Source organism: Eucalyptus grandis, chromosome 7 (genome assembly GCF_016545825.1).
Source record: "Eucalyptus grandis isolate ANBG69807.140 chromosome 7, ASM1654582v1, whole genome shotgun sequence".
NCBI classification, from domain to species: Eukaryota; Viridiplantae; Streptophyta; class Magnoliopsida; order Myrtales; family Myrtaceae; genus Eucalyptus; species Eucalyptus grandis.
Window position 1 is genome coordinate 45,963,260 of NC_052618.1, and position 9,513 is coordinate 45,972,772.

The window sequence follows — 9,513 nt, forward strand, 5'->3', positions numbered from 1 at the left end:
GATCTGTCACCTTTCCCTCCGATTCCTCTCTCTCAGACCCGACCCTCTCGGATCTCTCCCCCTCGCTTCTCACTCCGGCTAGATCCGAGCCTCCACCGGCCGGATCTAACCTCCCCGAACTCGCTCACCGGCGACCTCCCCCGAAGTCTCTCAGTGGGAGGTCGGCCAAGCTCGCGACCTGAGTCCTCTCTCGCTCGCTCTTCGATTCCTCCCCCGAAGTCTCTCAGTGGGAAGATCTCAAAGCTCGCTCATCTTCTTCGTCGTCGACATCGAGGGCTATTTATAGGCGAGGGGGTGGCCGGTCGACGGAACTTCGACCGCCGGTCCCCTTCGCGCACCGAGCGGCCCTTGACGGCCAAACCGGTGTCCCATCCGAGCTTATCCAGTGAAGCGTGCTCGACATTGATGGCGCCCGAGATCTTATCCTCTCCGACCGACGTCGGCCTACTCCTCTCGGCTGTAGGCCGTCCTTTGCGTGCGTCGTCGTCTTTTGCGTGTGAACTACAGAGGCGGAGAAAGGAGCGAGGAAGAAGAAGAGGGAAGAAGAAGAAGGAAGGGGGGTGGGGCCAAGCCGCACCCCACGTGAAGAAAATGGGGGCTGCTGTTTTTGTTTTTCTTTTCTTTTGTTTTTACTATTTTTTTGTTGTTTTTGTTATTTGTTATTTATTATCTAAAAAATAAAAGAAATTAAGACCTAATTAAACCTAATCAAAATTTTAGGTGTCAACAGCTGCCCCTCTTTGAAGGTGAGTTCGCAGAGGTTGCATTCAAAGACAAACCTGATACCTAAATTTTGTCTATATATATGCAATAGATTATATGATATTTAGGACCTAGTGTCCTATGCAGAAAATGAGCAATATAACATTGCATATACTAAGACAGATAAGAAGATACCTGTAGTTACTTACTGGGAGTGAGTGAGATAGGGTGTGAACCTCGAATTTTGGCAAGTATCAAGGTGTCATCTTACCTGGTGATATGAGGAGGTTGCTTTTCCAGGGCTCGAACCGTTCTTCGGTCACCTGTTAAAACAATTAATGATTTGTCTAGGACCCGAACCTTTCTTCGGTCGCCTTGACGGGAGACTGCTCTTCCAGGACCCGAACCATTCTTCGGTCGCCGTGACGAGAAGTTGCTTCTCCAGGACCCGAACCATTCTTCGGTCGCCTGTTAAAACAATCCATGATTTGTCTAAGACCCGAACCTTTCTTCGGTCGCCTTGGCGGGAGATGCACCGACCTTTCTCAGGGCATCTCATTTGTGGGTGCCTGATTTGTATCGAGGACACCAGTTGGTACCCGACCTTTCTCGGGAGATGCGCCGACCTTTCTCAGAGCATTTGTTTTGTTGGGGGTGTCTAACTTCTGTCAAAGACACTGGTTGGAACCCGACCTTTCTCGGGAGGATGCACCAACCTTTCTCAGGGCATCGATTTGTGGGGCGTCTGATTTCTGTCGAAGACACCGGTTGGAACCCGACCTTTCTGGGAGGATGCACCGACCTTTCTCGGGGCATCAATTTCGGAAGATACCGGACATTCACAAGCATATCAAAGAGTACCTGGATATTCACAAGTACTAACATGAAGGATATTTGGGCCTTTGCAGGCGTCGAAATTGGTATTTGGCTGACCATAGGCATTGAAGGGGTACTTGGATGATCACAAGTGCGAACTCTTGGAGGATACCTGGACGTTTACAAGTATCGAAGGGGTACCTAGACGATCACAGGTACAAACTCTTTCGAGATATCTGGATGATCACAAGCATCGAAGGGGTACCTGGACGATCACAGGTACAAACTATTTGGGGATACCTGGATGATCATAAGTATCGAAGGGGTACCTAGACGATCACAGGTACAAACTCTTTGGGGATACCTGGATGATCACAAGTATCGACGGGGTACTTGGACGTTCACAGGTACAAACTATTTGGGGATACCTGGATGATCACAAGTATCGAAGGGGTACCTGGACGATCACAGGTACAAACTCTTTGGGGATACCTGGATGATCACAAGTATCGACGGGGTACCTGGACGTTCACAGGTACAAACTATTTGGGGATACCTAGATGATCACAAGTATCGAAGGGGTACTTGGACGATCACAGGTACAAACTCTTTGGGGATACCTGGATGATCACAAGTATCGACAGGGTACCTGGACGATCACAGGTACAAACTCTGAAGGAAGAATCAAGGCAGACCTGAGATATTCGTGTGGAAATATCGATGATGGGTCTTGCTTATACGTGAAGGTCTCTCACCTCCTGGTAATTGAGAATATTGAGGACGTGCCTCGCATATTCATGAAGGTCTCTCACCTTCTGGGAAAGGGGAATATCGAGGGCGTACCAGGGATATTCGTGAAGGTCTCTCACCTCCTGGTAAATGGGAATATTGAGGACGTGCCTCGCATATTCATGAAGGTCTCTCACCTCCCGGTAATGGGGAATATCGAGGGCGTACCTTGGATATTCGTGAAGGTCTCTCACCTCCTGGTAAAAGGGAATATTGAGGACGTGCCTCGCATATTCATGAAGGTTTCTCACCTCCTGGTAAAGGGGAATATCGAGGGCGTACCTGAGATATTCGTGAAGGTCTCTCACCTCCTGGTAACTGGGAATATCGAGGACATACCTGGGATATTCTTGAAGGTCTCTCACCTCCTGGTAAAAGGGAATATCGAGGGCGTACCTGAGATATTCGTGAAGGTCTCTCACCTCCTGGTAATTGGGAATATTGAGGACGTGCCTCGCATATTCATGAAGGTCTCTCACCTCTTGGTAATGGGGAATATCGAGGGCGTACCTTAGATATTCGTGAAGGTCTCTCACCTCCTAGTAATTGGGAATATCGAGGACGTACCTGGGATATTCGTGAAGGTCTCTCACCTCCTGGTAAAATGGAATATCGAGGGCGTACCTGAGATATTCGTGAAGGTCTCTCACCTCCTGGTAAAAGGGAATATTGAGGACGTGCCTCGCATATTCATGAAGGTTTCTCACCTCCTGGTAAAGGGGAATATCGAGGGCGTACCTGAGATATTCGTGAATGTCTCTCACCTCCTAGTAACTAGGAATATCGAGGACGTACCTGGGATATTCGTGAAGGTCTCTCACCTCCTGGTAAAAGGGAATATCGAGGGCGTACCTGAGATATTCGTGAAGGTCTCTCACCTCCTGGTAAAAGGGAATATTGAGGACGTGCCTCGCATATTCATGAAGGTTTCTCACCTCCTGGTAAAGGGGAATATCGAGGGTGTACCTGAGATATTCGTGAAGGTCTCTCACCTCCTGGTAATTAGGAATATCGAGGGCGTACCTTGGATATTCGTGAAGGTCTCTCACCTCCTGGTAACATAAACTTGAATGTAGCACGAGGCTTACCTGGATGGCCGCAGGCACTCAAAAGGGCTAGAACACCTAGATAGCCACAGGTGTACAAAGTACTGGGATACTTGGATGAACACAAGTATTTAATGATACAACCTGGGACCACTTAGTTGGTCCAAGTGTAAGAAAGCATACCTGGGTAGGCGCAGGCACACAAAGCAGTGGAATGCTTGAACAACTGCTATTATTTGGGGACAACTTGGGCAAGCTGGGTGTCATAAAATGGAAGTACCTGGACAACGGTGGGTACTTAACGATATGGGGATACCTAGACAGCAGTAGATATTCCAAGAGATACTTGGTCAGTCACAAGTATCAATACTCTAGGGACAACTCGAACAGGCCGAGTGTCAGGAAAAGGGAGTATCCGAACGGTGGCCGGTACTTAAAAACAATGGGATGCTAAGACAATAGTAAGCATCGAAATTCAAGGGACAACTCGAATAGGTCGAGTGTTAAGAAGGGGGGTACCTAGACAGTGATAGGTACTTTAAGACAAATGGGGACAAGGATATGCTTACCTGGCAATATCTCTGATTTCTGAGAGTATGTCTACTATTTGCACAATATGCACACATGATTGTATATGCTGTAAATTCATGAGTTCAAATGAGATTCATGCATGATAATTTTGTCAGTTTTGCATCTTTTGATTTCCACTGGGGAAGATTTTGAAAGACAACCTTCATTTAGAATGTAGATGTCTTGAGCATGCCAGATGAGGGACTTTCAGTCTGAAAGGACTTTCCGCTCACTCTCATGGAAAAGGCTATCCTGACCATTGATGCAGGATTCATAAGGACCACACTATCTCACTGTCATCATGTCAGCAGGGATCTGAGTATTCTCGCAAATGGTACGACTTTACCAATGTGAGAGGTCTTTGTTAAAACTGTGATGAAGTCTTGGTCAGCGGCTCATCAAAGGGGACCATCAAGGTTGAAGCTGATGGACGAAAATGCTGCACGATCATCTCCGGGTTTACAAGTCAATAATCCTGCGAAAAGAGATAGAGTAATCTTGCTCGTACTTCTTCGAGCGATGCTTATAGACATATGAAATCCTACGTTAATTGAAGTGCCCCTAGTCTGAAGAGACTTTTACAATGGGATGCAAAGTAGGCTTGATTCATGTGTAAAAAGGTAAGAGCTGGTGATTGCCTTGGCATTTGTTACTAGTCTTTCTTCTTACTGTCAAATGGAGGTTCTATGGACCACAACAACTTTTCTTGGCTGTATTTTTGACTGGGGGGCGTTGGCTTTGCTTTTACCAGGCACACTGCTTTTTTATGCCCCTATTTTTATTCCAGTTCTTCATTCATGGGCATTGACCTTGCTTTTACCAGGTACACTGCTTTTTTATGCCCCAGTTTTTTGTTCTTGTTGTTGGAGGATCTGGCCTAGGCAAGTTCAATCGAAGCACTGTTATTAGACTCTTGAGTCTTCATCTTTAGTAGGCGCTCTGGGCTATGCTGCTTTGTGGCAGTAACTTCTGTTTTGCCTCTATGTGAGGGTGAAATTACAGACTCAATTGGGTTGTACAATGAATACAAGTGCATAGAGAAAGAATTGCTCTTCGTCATTCTAGGGCACTTAAATTAATGTGAGTGTTCATATGCAATAAAGACACCCAAAGATTGATGCGAGTGCGAGCAAGAAAATTTCTATCTCTCTTCTCACCTCGCGATGTTTGTCGCTTCTAATCGCCCAAAGTAGGGGTTGTTCTTGACGGGGTATGAGAGAAGCTTCACCAATGTATGGGGCTCAATGGGGTGAGCGATGGAATGCCTCTCACTATTTTGGTTATCGTACCATTCGCGAGAGAACTCTTTACCCCGCAGCCATGGAATCTTCTCGCACTCATCTCACAAGTGTATAGATGGGGACTGTGTGTAGGATATGGCTTGCCTATCATCATTCGACACGCCTCATCCAAAGCATGCTCAATTAATCTTGTATTCTTCACTTAGCTGTCTATTCCGATAATCCTCAGTGGAATCAGTGACTTAGACAGACGAAATCATCATGCATAATTCATCTGGAAATGACATGCAACATTTTGAATATGATGGAGTTTGAACTCTTCAAAATAAGTGAATGGTTTTGACTCGCAAAAGACCCTATTGACAACTTTAGGGGCTAACATAATGGTGTTTCCAAATATGTTAGATTTTGAACATCAAAAGGGTTATTCGCAAATGGACGTCGATGGTTGTCCCTATTGATTAGGAATATGACACATGAATGATCAGTCGGGGTTGGGAATTTGATCGGGCATCTCTACTTTTGCCCCTGCAGAAGAGAAGATGTACAAGTAGATCAATTAGTTTGGCCAAAATTAAATGTGAGTTGAGGCCTGAAGATTTTCTGTCATTTGCTTTGGCAATACTTGAGACGTCATTTTGCTTGGGAGAGTTTGTCATGCCTCTCATTGATTTGTTATCTTTGTTTTTGACAATCAGTTAATCCTGCAACAAACAAGACATGTTTCTCATTGATTCGTTATCCTTGCTTTTGACAGTCAAGTGATCCTGCAACAAATAAGAGGGAATGTGTTAGTTATGAACTCTTTCAAGAGTCGAATAACTGGAAGCGATACAACTTTACCCTTCACTGGTTTGCAGATGATTGGGTGAACCTAGAGTGAGAGGGGGACACGAAGTCCTATGTCCCTTGCTTCATTAGGTCAATTATTCTCTGAATTGGCTCCTGGATGACATGTCTTTTTACACGAAGCTAGGTGAATTTGATGTAGGTCATTTCCATGTACTAGCTTGGCCAATATTGATTTGCCTAACCATCAAATTTGACTCTTGAATCCTGGTGCTTCCTGCCAATAGGGGGAATATGTCAAAAGTGAATTCAAAGAGGGGGAGTATTGGAAACAATACCAAATTACTCTTCTCCAAAGTTTGTATTTGCTGACTCTGATGATGTTTGAATGTCGATGACAGACCTTTTCGTCTTGGCATAGTTTGACATTTCTTTCGATTGGCCTTCCTCACTTGTGACCATGTATGCATGATTGCTGGTCGTTGATTCATCTTCAACGCCTTCCTTCTGTGGAATTTCTCCTTCTCTAATTTTCTGATGGCAATTACTTCTTGCGAGAGCATGCGTCTGAATAGGAAGTCAGGTTTCTAGGTCCTCATTTTGAATACGGGCTAGAGACCTTCAACTGTCTGGATTTCTTCCCTATTGACAGTAGCCAATTCAAAGAGAAAAGATCCCCTCCTTATGCTTCTGGGCTTGTCGAAGCTGGAAGTCCCGTTGATGAAACCGTAGCATTTAGTTGCTCGGGCACGCTGAGGGAAGAAGATGCTGCTTCGGCTTGAGAAGGAATTGGGCAGTAGCGAGATGGAGTGCACAAAGCTCCTAGGGACGGCTTGATTTCAACCGTATGCCTGTACCTATTACGTCCTGTCTTTCGTTTCCTGTAAATAGAAGAGAGAGGACATCATTTCCACAATTATATTCAGAGAATAAAACTTACCTTCTTTGAAGTGGGATGATTTTTTATTTGCCCCACTGTCTTCTTGGAAGAGTGTCTTTGAATTCGGTGAGTTCACATGATATGCCAGCTTCAAATGCCCCCCGTCACACTAAGTTAAGGGGGATGGGGATGATATTCTGAGACACAAAGTGAGTGAGTCAGAAAGACAAATATGATTAAATCTAACATCTTGTTTTGACGAAAGCTTTTGGTGATGAAGTGTTTTTTGTTTTCAAAATATGTATTCTGGGGAGAAAAAGCATGAGGAAGTCCAGCCCTCAATATTCTCTTTGGATGATACACTTTTTTCATGGTTGGATAGCATCACCGGGCTGGTTTGGAGTACCGCCTCATGCTCTTAAAAAAAATATTATAACTGTACAATAGAGTACTTGGGATGGAAAATACAATCGTAGCACACTAGATAAGATAAGAAACATGAAATTATAAAAACAAGTAAAACCCATGAAAACTCATGTGTAAATGAGTGCTTTGATAGTATTGGTTTTGAAATCAAGTGCCTTTGAGTTCCTGGCCTCCAGTAGACTCGAAGTATTCACATGAGAGAACCACTTCATTGAAGCTATGGAAATGCAACCCATACAACCAACAATGATGCTTGCGAGGTAAAGCCCCTATGAATAGCTTTATCATTTCTTCTTCAGCCAGCTGAGGGTAAGTTTGCATCATAAAAGCCTCCCACCTCTTTGCATATGCTCGGAAATCCTCCATTGTTCTTCTTCCTGGAAGTGAACCAAGTTCGACGGGCACTTCATTCCTAATCCGGCTTTGATATCACGGAATGCGAAGACATCTCATTCCAATCTCTCATGAGGTAGATATCTGCTGTGATGAACCATTGTAATGCAGATCCCGTAAGACTCTCTTGGAAGGCCTGAGTTATGAATGACATCGGGCCATAATATCGACTCATTTCAGCATGGAGGTACTGCAAGTGGGCCACGGGGCAAGTCGTGTCGTTATACTTGCGGAGATTAGGTATCCACATTTCTATGGGGCTCATGATCCTATGAGGGCAAGACGAGCTTGATGTATCTTGGTTAGGCCAATGGATTTCCCACTGCATATCTATTGTAGTGGTGAATTTTTCTGTTTCAGGGAAGTTAGATTCTACCGAGATTATCCCATTGCTTTCTTCTTGGTCAAAATTTCCGAATGAGGATGAAGTATTGAAGCTATCCTCATGGTCGGAGGAAGAGCTTAGTACTTCGTTAGGATCGTGACGGATAAAGACGTATGCTTCCTCTTCGACGGGCCTTCATCCCCTGGATGAGAGTAGGAAACAGCTTATACGATGAATCGTCGCCATTGTCGAAATAACGCTCGGAAGTCCTTGGGATTGTATTCTAGAGCCAAGAAGTCTTCAGGGTTGTACTCTAGGGGATGGTAGCCTTCAAAGCTGTATTCTTGGGAATGCTCGAAGCTTTGGTGCGGTGGCTCGTTGGCAGGTGCTGCATTGATCTGCTTAGGCTTTCTTTTCTTGGCTTCTAGTCCAGACCTTTTGAGTAAGGCCCTTCGTTTTGTCGCCGATTATGTCAAGGGAAGTGAGAGACATTAGAGTTTCACCGTGTCGATTCGCTTTCCGGGTTGATAGGGGTCGTATTTTTGGACCCTAGCTCTTGGAGTAAGCTTGGGGAGTCGTCTAGTCGTGCCCCTGGTCTTGAACAGCTCGTGTCTTTGATCTCGTACAAAGGCTCCTTGCCTTTCCTAGTGGGAAATTTTCCAAGAATGGTGTGTTGTTCACCTGCCCATTTATCATGCAAGGCTTTATTGACATGCTCTTCTCCTATCTCGGCGACTAACGGTTCCTCGTGCTCCGCGATCATCGCCTCTTCGTAGGGCAAGGCTATGTCGGGGCGATGTCAATATCATATTCTTGGTGAAAAACATGAATTAGTTCCCTCCAGGTTTTAAGGAGACTAATCTTCCTGACAATGTACCATCGCAAGGCAGGGGCGATCAAGCTCGATTGGTATGATTGAATCACCCTTCGAACCAGGTAGGCCTGCAAGTAGGTCTCTGGGCGGGAGGTATCAGCGTACCTTTCGCATTCAGGTGCTTTGAGTTTTTCGGGGATCTCAATGCCGGCGTAATTGGACAGGTCCATGGGATTCTGCTCCTGCAGTTGGCTTAACTTTTTCATGATCTTTTCAAACTGTCTATGGTACTGGCTACTTTCTAGCAAATTTGCGGATGTCATGACGGCAATTACAGAGTTGGGCTCAGCTTGAGTGGATTTCATTTGTCTCGAGAGTTGTTGAAGGACAATGGACATCTGTCCCACGCCGTCTTCAATGTTAATGAGACGATTTTGTACATCACTTTGATTGGGCCCTATTGCATGAGGCCATTCGCGGGAGATTAGTGGCCGGCGATCCATAATTACCTGTTCGTGGTGAAAACAATGAATGAACACGGCAGTAAACAAAGATTGACCCATGGCAATGGTCTAACTGCTTTTTATTTATCAAAAGAGGATTTATAGATTGCCAACTCCTAACATCTAGAACTTGAAATTGAAAAGACAGGATGAAATACTAGATATTAAACAAGAGTCCCTAAACAATGGGACGAACTTTCACACTATTTACACTAAGGG